Source organism: Schistocerca americana, chromosome 1, assembly GCF_021461395.2.
Source record: "Schistocerca americana isolate TAMUIC-IGC-003095 chromosome 1, iqSchAmer2.1, whole genome shotgun sequence".
NCBI classification, from domain to species: domain Eukaryota; kingdom Metazoa; phylum Arthropoda; class Insecta; order Orthoptera; family Acrididae; genus Schistocerca; species Schistocerca americana.
Window position 1 is genome coordinate 1066402253 of NC_060119.1, and position 16388 is coordinate 1066418640.

The 16388-nt window shown below is 42.2% G+C and overlaps 1 protein-coding gene across 1 annotated transcript in view; it reads left to right on the top strand.

The window, feature by feature from the left end:
• The first annotated feature begins 626 nt into the window (after positions 1-626).
• The window catches only part of LOC124549794 (guanylate cyclase 32E), an 828442-nt gene continuing 812680 nt past the window's right edge, over positions 627-16388 (top strand). The window contains exon 1 of the mRNA XM_047125268.1: positions 627-731. The gene's annotated coding sequence lies outside the window, so the exon portion shown is untranslated. The remainder of the gene's footprint in view (positions 732-16388) is intronic.

Below are 16388 nucleotides of genomic sequence, written 5' to 3' on the forward strand. Positions count from 1 at the left end.
GCTAATTCTGCTTTTTATTGTATGTTATGATTTTTAGGCCGTAACATTCATCTGTAAATGGTACATATACGGACATGACCATTTGCTCAAAATACTGTTTGATGCTAAATGTTTTATTTTTTACAAACCTTTGTATAATGCGGTATATTGTAGCGACTAATATGAGAACTTCGACGACGTTCCAATTCACAATGAGCAAGTTTTGTAACAAAACATTTTGAAGGCCTGAAGACGATAGCTAATTCTGCCGAAACTGGCTGTTGTAAATAAGGAAATACTTATGCCATCTTGGCTTTAAGAAGTTTTTTAAGAAAATAATAAAAAAAAATTTAACAAAAAAATAAAAATGGAGTATTGAAACGTTCCATTTACGAAAGAAGACGATCTGTTCCTTTAATAATGTTCGTAAGGCTGAGTTTCTTATACTAGTGTAGGGAGAAGACCGTTTGATGTTGGCAGTACTGCTAGCCACGACGAGGCATTGGCGACTGCGGGAGGCTCTTTTTGAGGCGGGAACGTTGGCAGCACCCGGCGCTGTGGCGGGCGTCTGGTGGCGTCGGCGTCGGCGGCAGCTCGGCGTCGTCGTCGCGGCTCAGTGGCCAGTAGCGCGCCGGCCGCCGCGCGGGACGGTCACGCCACAGCGTCGCGACGCCTGCCTGCCCGTGGATCGCGCCATGCCGCCTGCGAGACGCCAGCCGCCGCCCGACGCCACGAGCGAGCGCCGACAATAGGTGAGTCCCAGAAACTAGACCGCGCCGCACCGCACAGCTGATTAGATACCCCTATCTCCGCCGTGTTTGCACCGCGCAGTTAAAATAGCACGGCACACAAAGTGTTGGCATAACGAAGGCATTATCATTGCCACTTACTGGCCACTCTGCTGTACTTCTCACATACCCTGCAAATCTTTCCGGTTTTCGAACAGACATTAACATAACACACCAGAAAACTGAAACGTGATCTTGTGATCTTCTGGTTTAATATAAACAGAGCATTGAATTAAAGCACAGGAATTATTAACTAGCTTTTTTCATAAAAGTAGCCGTCTGCATCTGTACTCCGCAAGGCATTCTGTGGTGTGTGGCGGAGGGTACATAGTGTACCACAGCACCAGTCGCGAACGATTTGTGGGAAGAAATATTGCTGGTAAGCCCTCGTGTGCACTCGAATTTCTCTAATTTTATCTTGATGGTCTTTTCGCGAGATATACGAATCGTGATCAAAGAGTAAAATGATTTTTTGTTTTTCTTAAAGACGCTTTATTTATTGATCAACATCAAATTTGTGCCCTTCAAATCCCCGTGAGAAGGAAGCCGCTTGTACCCGCGCTTTTTTCAATGTTGGAGGTACTTCTGTAACTCACTTATAGTTATGTTGTTCAGATTCTGCAGCGAATCTGTTTTTTGTCTCGTAAGTTGTAGCAAAACGACGTCGTCCCATAGCTCTCTTCAGTCTCGGGAATAGAAAGAATTCCTGTGGACCATGTCCGGCGACTACGGTGGCTGAGACAATATAATGGTTTTGCTGTTTGCCAAATATCACAGAAAAACATTAAGGTGTGAGCGTTATCGTGATGGAATTTCCACGAATGGTATTGCCACAATTCAGATCGTTTTCGTCGGATTGGTTCAGGCAAACGGTGCATAACTTCCGGGTGGTTTTCTTTATTGACATTACGACCATAAGACAGGAGCTCATGATACGCCATCCCATGGTAATCGACGAAAATAGTGAGAAGAATACATGTGATCGAACTTGTCGATTTTTTTCGGTCTTGGCTCTTGAGGTAATTTCACACAGTGACAATTGGATCTTGATTTCGACGTCATATAGGTATACCCGTGTTTCGTCACCTCTTTTTACCTTTTTTAGAAGTCGTGCAGAGTTTTAGACTTCTTTCTGCAATTCCTGAGCGATTTCCACGTGACGTCGTTTTAGGTCGAAAAACAACAATTTCAGAACAAGCTTGCCCATACACTTCTCATGCCCAAAACATGCGAAAGAGCCAAAGGATATGCCGACATCGTCAGGAACCTCTATGATGGCGATTTGGCGATTTTACAGAACCATTTTCCTCACTTCTCCCGCATTGTCGTCAGCGACTTCTTTGAATCTTTAATACCACTCATAAATTCTTGCCTTACAGATAGTAGATTCGCGAAAAGTCATAGTCAACATTTAGAATGCGGTGCTGCACTTAACTCTATTTTTCAAATCGAATTTAATGCACATTTTTTGATTCATTTTATTAGTAAGTAAATTTTCGCTGAGCACTCCAAAACACGTATAACCTTTTCGACTGTCAACAATAATCTATATTTTCACAACACTGCAAATGCAAACGTACATCAGGAATATGTTTCCCAACAAGATAAAATAAATTTGAAAATTGGATCTACAAAGCCCACGAGATTAAATTCCCGTTAACACTGGCCATACCTCGTATGTCGGCGGAAACGATGTATTGGCCGACTCCTCTAGGAACCAACGGTCTCGGAACTTTAGTAGTGAACACACCATGACGCAAAAGTTTGCTTATTTTGCTGCGTGTGCCACTGGAGTTGGCTGAGCATCTTCGTGACGCTTTAGCGCTTTCTAGATGAACCTGTAACGAAATGCACTGCTCTTCTTTGGAAGTTCACTATTTCCTCAATCAAGTCTATCTAGTGCGGATCCCAGACTCACAAGCAATATTCAAGCAGAGGTCGAACGAATTATCTGTAAATTACGTCATTTGTTGGTGAACATTTGCTGAGGATTCTTCCAGCGAATTTCAGTCTGGTATTTGCTTAACCTGTTTATGTGGTTGTTCAACTTTAAAGCGCTACGTACACTCTTCCAGCGACTATTCTGCAATCGTGTTGTCTAATCACACAGTGATGTGTATTTCTGCCTGTTTATCCACAATTTCTTACATTTATTCATACTGAGAGTCATCTGCCAATCCTTGCACCAAGCATTTATTTCTGCATGTCTTCCTGCATTTCGCTACGATGTTCTAGCGCTGCGACTTCTCTGTATACAACACCTTCAACCGCCAAAAGCTTTACGGAACTTCCAATGTTTTCCACTTGGTTATATAACGTTATATCATGAACAGCAATGGTTCTATAACATTCCCATGAGGCACGCCTGAAGTTACTAGTCCACAAAACATGTTCGTCACGCTGTTTACTGGCAAAAATATAATGTAATTTCACGATTTTCCTGGCTAATGTGGCCTAGAGACTGCATGGACAACCGAAAAACACCGATCATCCGATGTTCACATATTATTATACTATTTACTGCCTTTACAAATCGTGGTACACGTCACATTTAACAACCTTTCTGGATTATTTGTGCTTTACTCCCCGCTAATGTGAAAACTTATTTACAAAATTACACTTAAAACACCTTGTATTACGCAGAACTGTCAGCGTTTAGAAAATTACGATCTGCAGTGCATACCTTTTTGTAATGTTTAACAACGTGGTTGCATTTCGTATCAACACAAAGCAAGATGGGAAACAGTCGAAGAAGGAAAACTAAATTATTTTATTTTACTATAATGTTTAAGTGAATTGGAAACTACTGACCTTTGGGTGACAGAAACAGGCTAGGCAAAGGTATAGGCACAAAATCGGAAAACATTTTTGTGGAATGAATGGCCTTGTATTAGGGCCGACAATGTACCGGGTGATCAAAAAGTCAGTATAAATTTGAAAACTGAATAAATCACGGAGTAATGTAGATAGAGAGGTACAAATTGACACACATGCTTGGAATGACATGGGGATTTATTAGAACCGAAAAAATACAAAGGTTCAAAAAAAGTCCGACAGATGGCACTTCATCTGATCAGAATAGCAATAATTAGCACAACAAAGTAAGGCAAAGCAAAGATGATGTTCTTTACAGGAAATGCTCAATATGTCCACCATCATTCCTCAACAATAGCTGTAGTCGAGGAATAATGTTGTGAACAGCTCTGTAAAGCATTTCCGGAGTTATGGTGAGGCATTGGCGTCGTATGTTGACTTTCAGCATCCCTACAAAATGTCAGTCGATCACAATACACTTGCGACTTCAGGTAACCCCGAAGCGAATAATTGCACGGACTGAGGTCTGGGGACCTGGGAGGCCAAGCATGACGAAAGTGGCGGCTGAGCACACGATCATCACCAAACGACGCGCGTAAGAGATCTTTCACGCGTCTAGCAACACGAGGTGTTTTTTTCGGTTCTAATAAAACCCCATGTCATTCCAAGCATGTGTGTCAGTTTTTACCTCTCTATCTACATTATTCCGTGGTTTATTAAGTTTTCAAATTTATACTGACTTTTTTGATCACCCGGTATTTCAGGGGTAAAATATTTCACATGTATTACAAACGAAAGTATTCGCATCTTTTTTTTTTTCAGAAACCGTCGAGCTATGCAGGGATAACGTGTAAACCGGAGAACCCGCAGATGGTCGTATTTTCAAACAGACTTTACAAAGAAAATTATTCAGTTTATCCAGCTTAATGTGGAGGAGTTTTTACTGTCCGCAGTTCGTGATCTTGTGATTATCGTTGACGTCCCTAGCTCAGAGGCTTTCTGATTCGGTTCGCGGCCGGGCCAAGAGTGTGTGTCTTGGGAGTGTGTCTTGTCATCATCATTTCATCACCATCGAAACGAATGTCGCCGAAGTGGAGTCAAATATACAGATTTGCACCAGGCTGCCGAACCCCGCATAAGGGACGCCATGTCCAAAATGCCGTATGCGCATTTCATTACTTTTTATTGACAATTCCATATATTGCCATAAGATTTTGGTACGTGAGAGTCTGTAGTTCATTGACCTTAACAATACCAAGTCATTTTCCATAAATTGTGTTACCAAGGGGGAGAGGTAATTTACGCCCACCATAATTTTCTTAATAAGTGCGAAATTCGTTAACTGTTATTGAATTAAATACTTTTAAAGACATACTGATGTGTAAGTGGAGCCCTGGACCTGAAAATACAATTTAGCACACTCTTAGCAGTATCAAAACACATTCAATAACGTAGAAGACCAATTTTATGACACCACAAAAAATAAAAAATAAACAATTACGTTCATTGTTGTTGATTTTTACTCTCAACATACTGTCTAAAGAGATACTGACGTGTAAGTAAGACCCTGAAATTGGATGTACTGAAAAAATGTTTTAAATGGCTCTGAGCACTATGGGACTTAACATCTATCGTCATCAGTCCCCTAGAACTTAGAACTACTTATACCTAACTAACCTAAGGACATCACACAACACCCGGTCATCACGAGGCAGAAGGATACATTAAAAACAACAACCAAATTTTTCAGTATTTTTAAATTTAAGGTAACTGACTAGATTACAGTGTTTCAAAAGGGAAAAATAAAGTACCTCCCACTACCACCCATTAGTACTGAGAGGGTTAATGTTCCTAATATGTTATGCGCCGAGTATATTTTATTGCTTTGTTTATTTGTTTGAAATAGGTGTATATTTTTCACTAAAAGATTCGATCGCTTGTGAATAGATGATTACTGTAATATAACATATTTCAATGGCCTTACTGCAATATTTCGTACAATTTTCCCGATAGTACGAAAAATATAAGCTCTGAGACTTCTGCATCCTAGTTTTACCCTCCTTGCGATGTAAAAATTACGTAATGTGCATTACGTAATGTGATGAAATTGCAGCATACCCGGCTATTTCCCTCGCAAATTCCAGGACTACAAAGAGTTTCACTGCGAACCAATAAATAAGCTTATATTAATGTATTTTAGACTGCATGCTTTGGTAGTCTTTGTCACTGAAGGCAAAATCTTTTAGGTTGCTAGGCCGCATAGTATTCCCTTTCAGTATCTCATACGCGATCGACGTTTCGACGCCTCTTCTGGGCTCTTCTTCAGGGTGATCTGTTGTTGGTCGTTAGCTAACCGTAACAGCAGAAGATCCTCTAGAAGATCCTAGCAGAGGGGTCGAAACGTCGATCGTGCACAAGATACTGAAAAAGAACATAATGCGGCCTAGCAAACTAGAAAGGTTTACCTATAGAGCGCAAACTTTTTTGAGGCACTTAGAGAGCTCAGTTATAGACAACCAAATGACGCCAGTGAATTAATTGTGCTTACACCCGTAGTCGTTTACGTGACTGATGGCACGCTGTGGTATACGGGAGTTGCCTTTCACGTTTTCATAAAAACCATGAAAGGAAAATCTGTCTGGCGTAACTTATTTGTAATGAATTACCCGCAACGATTTATTTTTATAGGCGTTTATTCATTCGTGAGGACATTTCAGGATGCCTGGAATCCCATGTTCAGATGTTTACTTCTATTCACGTAGCCTGAACATTGTTTTAGCACTAATGACGTTGCAGAATTTTGCAACAGAAGCTTTTGACATAGCTATAGTAAAACATCGTTAGGTAAAGAAAGAATTTGACACGGTGCCCCACTGCAGCTTGTTAATGAACGTACGACCATATGGAATAAGTTCACAGCATGCGAGTAGCTGGAAGACTTCTTAAGTAATAGAACCCAGAATGTGGTCCTCGATGGCGAGTGTTCATCAGAGACATGGGTATCTTCGGGAGTGCGCCAGGTAAGTGTGATAGGACCGCTGTTGTTCTCTTTGTACATAAATGATTTGGGCAGCAATCTGCGCTTGTTTGCTGATGGTGCCGTGGTGTACGGTAAGCTGTCGAACTTGAGTGACTGCGGGAAGGTACAAGACGAATTAGACAAAATTTCAAGTCGGTGTGATGAATGGCATCTAGCTCTAAATGTGGAAAAATGCAAGTTAATGAGGATGAGCAGGAAGATCAAACCTGTAATGTCAGTGTACAGTATTACTAGTGTCCTACTTGACACAGTAAGCCGTTTAATTACCCTAGCGTAACGTTGCAAAGCGGTATGAAGTAGAACGAGCATATGAGAACTGTGATCGGGAAGGGGAATGGTGGATTTCGGTTTATTGTGAGAAATGTTAGGTAAGAGTGGTTCACCTGTAAGGTATACCGCATACAGGACGCTGGTGCGACCTGTTCTGGAGTCCTGCTCGGGTGTTTGGGATATGTACCAGGTAGGATTGAAGGAAAAGATCGAAACAGTTCAGAGGCGGGCTGCTAGATTTGTTACGGTAGGTTCGAACAACACTTAAATGTTACGGGGATGCTCCGGGAACTCAAATGGGAATCCCTGGAGGTAAGGCAACGTTCTTTTCGAGAAACACTATTGAAAAAATTTTAAGAACCGGCATTTGAAGCTAACTGCCAAACGATTCTACTGCAGCCAACATACATTGCGCCTAAGGACCTAGCACGTACGAATATATCCAAGTTTGGTCTCCCGTTATAATGGTGTACATGGATTTGATATCTCGTCGGTCAATTTTGTGAAGCAATGTCTGACGTCAGTTAACAAGAGCTTGTTTTTTAGCTTCGGGGAAACTGTCCGGAATTAAAAACTTTCATGGGAAATTGAATCTACTGCAGTGTTCTACATGACTGTATACCTTTATCTCACATGCTCAGCCTTTTTAAATAATGTTCAGACTTACGGAAAGGCAGCAGAAAAACAACACACACACACACACACACACACACACACACACACACACACACACAACACCTACAACGTAAATCCTAGCGCCACAGTACAATCAAAACGAGCAATATCAGAAGTAATAAATAGTGAATATTAACTACCAGCGGGTGAGGTAGCACGAACTCTGTCCCTCTCTTTTTTGAATGTTTGCTCAGGGAGAGAGCTGAATTTCTAGCAGAATTTCAGCAAACACTTCCATCTATATTTATTAGATCACTTGCTGATTTAATCTCAACCGATCCCTTAATAACAAATTCCTAGTAGCCGGAAGCGGAATCTCAGAGTTGTTTTATTCCATAGGATGACTGATGTCAAGGCGACGTTCTGCAGATTTGCTTGGCAGTTGTAGGCGTGCGTGGCGCTTATGCTCTATACACCGATCTTCCAAGGATCTGATGGTGTGGCCAATATATGACTTGCTACAACTGCAAGGTATATGGTAGTGACCCGCCTCACACAAACCAATATCATCCACTAGACACACTAAAAGGGCTCTAATATTAGATGGTGGTCGGAAAATACATCTCATTTTGCTGTACATTACAACTAATATTGTTAGGAATGATACATACATAAAGCAAAAAGGAAGTAATCGTTATTGCCGCCAAGTTATTGTCATCACTCACCTTATTCACAGTCTGTCGATAGAGCACAATGCACCTGAGGTGTCTTTCAGGATAGTCATGCATGCGTAATGTGACTTCGAGATGAGCTAATTCAGCCTGAAGATGCAAATTGGGATGAATTGGCATGTCCCAACGTACCGTCCACCCTTCTCTTGATAAACACATTTAGTTATGCAGTGGCGCTAGAGTTTGTGGTGTGTGTGTGTATGTATGTATGATGTGTGTGTGTGTGTGTGTGTGTGTGTATATGTGTGTGTGTGTGTTGTCTTTCGATATATGTCACACATACCTAGATTTTCAATTTCCTCGAACGGATGTTTCTCTTTGCATTTATTTCTTGAAATTTACAGGGCGTGCACCTGTCGAAATGTCAGCTGTTGTCAAAGACGTCACCTGGTTGACGTACCGAACGTTTGAACATTTTATACGCCCACAGAAACTCCATTTTCACTCTGCAATAATGCTGCGCACACCATCGTCGACGTCAAACAAATTCATCGCTGAGAGAAACACAAAATTCAGCAAACCAATTGTATACAGTCGTTTTAGAAGGTGACTGATTATCAAAAGTCGAAATAAGACATTCGAGGCATAGTTGCTGATTTAAGCCTTAGCAAAAGGAATAATAGTCCTACTTTGTCCACGACACAATGTAGTTTAACGCTCATTGTAAAAAAAGTTACTGTTAACAGTAAAATATGACGAATTTGAAAACAGTAATAGTGTCACATGGGAATAGCCTCATCTGGTACTTGTATATAATAGGTACAAAATAGCGCGGAATGTAATTAGTAATAACAACCACTATAAATTACATTGTGCTCATTGTACATCTTCTGCACTTTTTCCTGTTTTCTTCAACAAAAGCCAGTTGACTTCAAAAAACATTCTACAGATACACAGGGTGAAAAGTATTTAAACCGACAAACTCTGGGAGGTTGTAGGGGACATCAAAACAAATATTTTTTCCTAATGTCATTTTTTCCTATGAGGAATATTTAAAGGTATAGAGGAAGATTTCTCTGGTCGCAAATTAATTAAACCAACAAACAATTTTCCATTTTTTTATGACCAAGAGACAACACGTTAACACAACCCAATTTAAATTACAGTAGATTTTCAAAAATGCCTCCATTGACACGTAAACAAAGGTTACACCGTCGGATCATGTTCTGTCTTACATGGGCAAAAACCCCAGGAGTATCCTGAATTGTTCCTGTTACTGCCACTACACGGGCAACCAGATCCTCTTCTGATGCAACAGGAGTTGCGTAAACAGGGTTGCGCATCTAGCCCCACACAAAAAGGGGACGTATCTGGGGATCGAGCAGGCCATGGTACAGGACCACCTCTGCCAGTCCACGATTCTGGGAACCTTTGGTCCAGCAATCGACGCACACAATGACCGAAATGTGCCGGCGCCCCGTCATGTTGGAACCACATGCGTTGTCTTGTAGGGAGCGGGACATCTCCAGCACTTCTGGCAAAGCTCTGGCGAGAAAACTGTAATAGTGCCTGCCATTTAATGGCCTAGGTAGCAGATAGGGCCCATTTAAACAGTCCCCAACAACAGCGACCCACAAATTAACGAAGAACCTCACTGATTGAAGGATCCCGTTCCACATGCTGCAAGACAGCTTCCTCAAATTGCAGCGTTCTTACCGTGCAACGGCGTCCCTGTCCAGGTAGTCTGCAAAATGACCCGGTCTCACGCAGACGTTGGTACACAGCAGCAAAGTTCGTATGATGTGAGATACGGCGATTAGGATATTGTTGTTGATAAACCCGCTGTGCAGCTCGTTCGTTGTGGTGCGCTACGTAGTACGCACCAACCATATCAGTGTGCTCAATACAGGTGTATCGCTCCATTAGTAAACAGAGACAATGCACTACTAGGCTGGTGGACAGCAGTTGCCTACAACTGAAGAGCGTAATACGCCCTCCAACAACTGAAGATCGTAATACGGCCTCTAACAACTGACGACCGTAGTACGGCCTTCACCGGTTTAAATAATCCTCATGGGAAAAAATGACATTAGGGAAAAGTATTTGTTTTGATGTCCCCTACAACCTCCCAGAGTTTGTCGGTTTAAATACTTTTCACCCAGTATGTGTGAGACAAAGACATGTCTTGTGCCAAGGTGGACTTCCACTGCTTACAAAAAAAGAGTGAAACATCCAGAAGACATGGTCAGATCTCAGTCTAACTATATACTCATACACAACATGGGCGGATATGTCCAGTTCTCTGTGATAGGTGGAATCGCCACCGTAATGCATTAGTGTTGTCGGTGGCTTTACGGTGTATCCTGTTATTGCTGGGTCCGGTGAGGTATACAGGCTATCCTGAAATACCCACTACACACTTCTAGGACTTGCAGAGGGATGTGAGTACACAATGTTTTGAACAGGAACCCATGGCCTGAAAAGTACGTTTCCGTGCTACAACCATTGGAAAATATGTTGGTAACGCGACCACTTTTAGGAGTAATTTATTAGGCGTGATCCAATATATTATTTGTTTTGCAGGTCCACTACTTAACAACTAAAGGAATTGCACGTGTACTCGTTGACCGGTTCTCTTCAACATGATTTCTCCATTTGGAAGGCTGGTCGGTGTCGTGGAAGACACAGATTCCACCTCGGGTATTCGGCGTCTGCTTGGAGCACCACAGTCACGCCCGCTGACGGTACCCCACTTCTTCTTCGAAGACGCTGCCTAACAGTGGCGAGAAAGGCATGCGATGCTGTCATAACGATCTTGATAAAATCGACTAACAGCTCTTCCATTACCATGGGTTTCGCCAAACAGAAGGATCATGTCGGTGTAGTCTGCAAAAGAGTACTCACCTATGTTGCTCTTAAACTCACAGACACGTGAATGAGGCTCTAACCAGGTCACAGACGTGGGAGAGAAGTCATATGAAATCAGTCAGTGCGACGTAAGCACCGCCCACCACGACTGCCCTGCTGCATACTACCTAGTAGTTTTCAAACGGCTCCAGCAGAGAAACGGTACGTTTCCGGACATAGGATCCAATTAAAAATTTGTCAACTCAGTCTTCTCTGCAGATCCTCGAAGTTTGTAATGGGAATTTTCTAACTCTGTATAAGGAGTGTGAATAGCGTTAGATGTTGAATGAGCGTTGTGAAGGACACGGATATGCCCAGTACTTGCCTGAGACCGATAGTGGCCTCTTTCTGCGAATGTGAGTCAAATGAAAACCTTAAATATTTTAGTAAATATTATTTATTGTGCAGAAGTGGTACAAAGCTGTATCACTTTTCAACATAATCTCCCCCACGCTCAATGCAAGTCCTCCAGAGCGTACAAAGTGCTTCAATTCCTTTAGGAAAAAATTATTTTGGTAGTCCGCGAAAGCACTCATGCACCGCGTGGCGTACCTCTTCATCAGAACGGAAATTCTTTTCTCCCATTGCGTCTTTGAATGGTCCAAACACATGGAAATCACTTGGGGCAAGGTCTGGTGAGTATGGTGGATGAGGAAGACACTCAAAATGCAGGTCTGAGATTGTTGCAAGGGCAGTGTGGGGCCTTGCATTGTCATGTTGCAAAAGGACACCTGCTTATAGCAATCCACGCGCTTTGAATTGATTGCAGGCCGCAGATGATTTTTTAGGACATCTGTGTATGATGCACTGGTGACAGTGGTCTCTCTAGGCATGTAATGCTCCAAAATGACGCCTTTTTCGTCCCAAAAGAGAGCATAACCTTCCCTGCCGATGGTTCTGTCCGAAAATTCTTTGGTTTTGGTGACGAAAAATGGCGCCATTCCTTGCTCGCTCTCTTCGTTTCCGGTTGGTGGAAGTGAACCCAGGTTTCGTCCCCAGTAACGATTCTTGCAAGGAAGCCATCACCTTCTCGTTCAAAGCGCCGAAGAAGTTCTTCACAAGCATCAACACGTCGTTCTCCCATTTCAGGAGTTAGCTGCCGGGACACCCATCTTGCAGACACTTTGTGAAACTGGAGCACATCATGCACAATGTGGTGTGCTGACCCATGACTAACCTGTAAACATGCTGCAATGTCATTCAGTGTCACTCGGCGGTTTTCCTTCACTATGGCTTCAACTGCTGCAATGTTCTGTGGAGTCACAACTCGTTGTGCTTGACCTGGCCGAGGAACATCTTCCACTGAAGTCACACCATTTGCGAACTTCCTACCCCATTCGTAGACTTTCTGCTGTGACAAACATGCGTCACCGTACTGAACCTTCATTAGTCGATGAATTTCAATAGGTTTCACACCTTCACTACGCAAAAACCGAATAACAGAACACTGTTCTTCCCTGGTGCAAGTCGCAAGTGGGGCTGCCATCTTCATACTGATACTGCGACGGTATGTGTGCATCTGAACTATGCTACCACCTACAGGCCATTCTGCACGCTGTTTATAGCACGCTTACCAACTAACAGGATAACGGCGCGTAATTTCGATTAGTTATTACAAATTTAAGGTTTTCATTTGAGTCACCCTCGTGTGTCTCCATTTGGCCGACTGGTCGTATCGTGGGAGACACAGATTTGCAGTGGATTCATATGTGACAGTGACTCGATAATCGATTGCATGGGTACGAGAGGGCAGGCATATGCGGCGTTACGTTCGACCATGTCCGACCACCACAAAGGAGGATTGCCATATTGTGCATCAACTACACCATAATCTCGTCACATCTGCACCTGCCGTACAAGAAAAAGTAATAGACTCCCTGCAACATTTGGTATCATCCAGAACCACCAGTCGTACTCTAGCGGCAGCCGGGCTAGGCAATTACCATGCCTTGGGAACATCACAACACAAACGGCTTCATTTGGTATGATGATGTGACCGGGAAGGATAGACTGCTGATGAATAATAAATGACGTCATTGTGTTCAGCGATGAACTGCGTCTATGCACTATCCTAGACGACCATCTTCGGCGAGTGTGACTTAGATCTGGGAAGAGATGTCTTTCTTGCAATGTATTACAGAGGCATTACGGTGTAACTCCAGCCACCATTCTGTGCACACATCGGGTTTCGCTTCAGGTTACGGCTGGTTGTGACTGAGGAAGCTCTGATAGCCAAAAGGTACTTCGTGGAGATCCTGCACCCCCATGTGCTACTTCTCGTGCGAGGATGCCGTATTTCAACAGGACGACGTTCGTCCACATGTTGTACGTGTCTCTATAAACGTTCTACCTGATATTGAGGTACTCTCGTGGCCAGCAAGAGTTTCAGATCCATCCCCGACAAAAGAGAACATGTATGATGCCAGCTCTGACGTCGAACCCGTTCCAGTCCCAGTAATAGAATGTCAACCATCACCTACAATAGTTGAGTTCCAGCTTTCCTCAGGATACAACTGCCATTGGTGCTCTCCTCAGGCCAATCAGTGGATGAACCCAGTCAGGAGGACTAACTGGTATGTGGGCTAACACAGTCAGATTCGTTGTAAATTTGACTAGATATTGTACGTGCTCAAATAACGTCATATACCGAAACAACTCGTGGAGTTTCATTTCGTTTGTACCTCCCCTTATGGCTGAAACAGTTTTATTTATTTACTTAATTTTTGTCAGGCAGTGTACTTCCACAGCCATTTCTCCATAATTCATAGTAACTTCATTATCTAGTCGGTAAAAAAAGCTACATTTAGCAAAAATCTCGTTCCTTTGTCATCAGTTAACGAGAACGTTACGCATGATACCCCACGTACAAGATACTTATTGAGCTGTTTAGAAGCAATAGGGGAGAATGAAGGACCTAGAGGATATTGTATCTAAGAACACATTACGTTCCGAAGACAGTGTTTCATTCTAGTGACCAATTTTACAGTCACATGATGGACTGTGCACTAGAGACCTCCATAAGCAATTTCAAGCAATTTCTACTATTTTTGTTGTTGCGAGACATGAGGCTGCCGTTTGGGTAGCGTTTATAAATGTTACGAATTCTAGATATTTAAGTGCTGTATAATATATTAAAGTTATCTTGAAGATATTGTTAATCCTTGAGCAACAGAGTTCCGTATATTTTTAAAAGAGTTAATTCATACTTCTTCAATCGTGCTCCATGTTGTACCTTGAAGCGGAAGGTCTCTTTACCATCAAACAAGCGATATTTGGGAATTTCTCTTATTTTATGGTGATGATCATTTCTCTCTATGTAGGTGGGTGCCAACAGAATGTTTTCGCAATCGGAGAAGAAAACTGGTGATTGAAATATCATGAGAAGACCACGTCGCAACGAAAAACGTCTTTGTTTTAATAATTGCCACTCCACTTCACCTATCACGTCTGTGGCATTATCTCCCCTATTTCGAGATAATATGAAACGAGTTACCTTTCTGTGTACTTTTTAGATGTCATGTGGCAGTCTCACCTGATGCGGATCCCACACTGTACAACAGTACTCCAGAATAGGGCGGACAAGCGTGGTGTAAGCAGTCTCTTTAGTAGACCTGTTGCACCTTCTAAGTGTTCTGTCAATGAATCGCAGTCTTTGGTTTGCTCTACCCAGAACATTATCTATGTGATCGTTCCAAATTAGATTATTCGTAATTGTAATTCCTAAGTATTTAGTTGAATTTACAGCCGTAAGATTTGTGTGACTTATCGCATAATCGAAATTTACCGGATTTCTTTCAGTACTCAAGTGAACAACTTCACACTTTTCTTTATTCACGGTTAATTGTCACTTTTCGCACCGTACAGATATCTTATCTAAATCATTTTGCAATTCGTTTTGGTCATTTGATGACTTTACAAGACGGTGAATGACAGCATCATCTGCAAACAATCTAAGGCGACTAGTCAGATTGTCTCCTACGTCGTTAATGTGAATCAGGAACAATAGAGGGCCTATAACGGTTCCTTGGGGAACGCCGGATATTATTTCTGTTTTACTCCATGAGTTTCCGTCTATTACTACGAACTGTGACCTTTCTGAGAGGAAATCGCGAATACAGTCGCACAACTGAGGCGATACTCCGTAAGCACGCAGTTTGGTTAGAAGACACTTGTGTGGAACGGTGTCGAAAGCCTTCTGAAAATCTAAAAATATGGAATCAATTTGACATTCGCTGTCGACAGCACTCATTACTTCATGAGTGTAGAGAGCTAGTTGTGTTTCACAAAAATGATATTTTCTGAATCCGTGCTGACTATGTGTCAATAAATCGTTTTCTTCGAGGTAATTCATAATTTTCGAACACAGCATATGATCCAAAACATTACTGCAAATAGACGTTAGTGATACGGGCCTGTAATTCAGTGGATTACTCCAACTTCCCTTTCTGCATATTAGTGTGACTAGAGCGGTTTTCCAATTTTTAGGTACGGGTCTTATTGTGAGTGAGTGGTTGTATATAACTGCTAAATATGGAGCCATTCTATCATTATACTCTGAAAGGAACCTGTTGTTCTTCTCCATGCACTGCTTTTGATTTAGAAATGAGTAGTGATATTTCTATTGAATAGCAGACAGCAAGATTCCTGTAAATTTTATTGCCATTTTTATCCCCTATTAGCGTGCGGAAGCCGTCGTTAAAAGTGTTTCCAACGTTAACAGCACTCAGCAGTCATCGCAGCTATAAATTGTTCACAAAACTGGCGAAAACACATTGCAACACTTCGCTAACGGCTTACGCCAACTGCTTCATTTGTGCGTTAGTACTGGCAGTAATTCCGGCGGAAATTTAATTACTCCGCTTCGTTCATCATGGAAACTGCTCATCTTGACCTCTATAAAAATATCCGAAAGTCTTGTTGCGTTTAGAATTGCTTGTTTCTTCTGAATTCCTTCCTTCCAAGTGGTTTATTTATTTCCATAATTCGCTAGACGCCTTAGGCAAGGTGTCTGATCCACTCGTCGGCATGGAAAAAGACTTCAGCGGTCTGAAAAGAAAAGCTCCGTTAATTTTACCTGGATTTCTGAAGGGCGCTCTTAGCGCTATGAGGAGGTAGTGAGAGTGCTTCTTAACTAAATTTACACTCTCCCCCTTAAGAGCTTTTAGTGCTCTTCAGTGTTCCTGGGCATATGAGCTTCTACCTCGGTAATTCCAGAAGTTTCTGCAAGATCTATAGTCAAGAAGGCATATGAGACTAACGAGTTAATTTAGGTCGAGTTAAGTGAATTCTGTACTCGACACAACG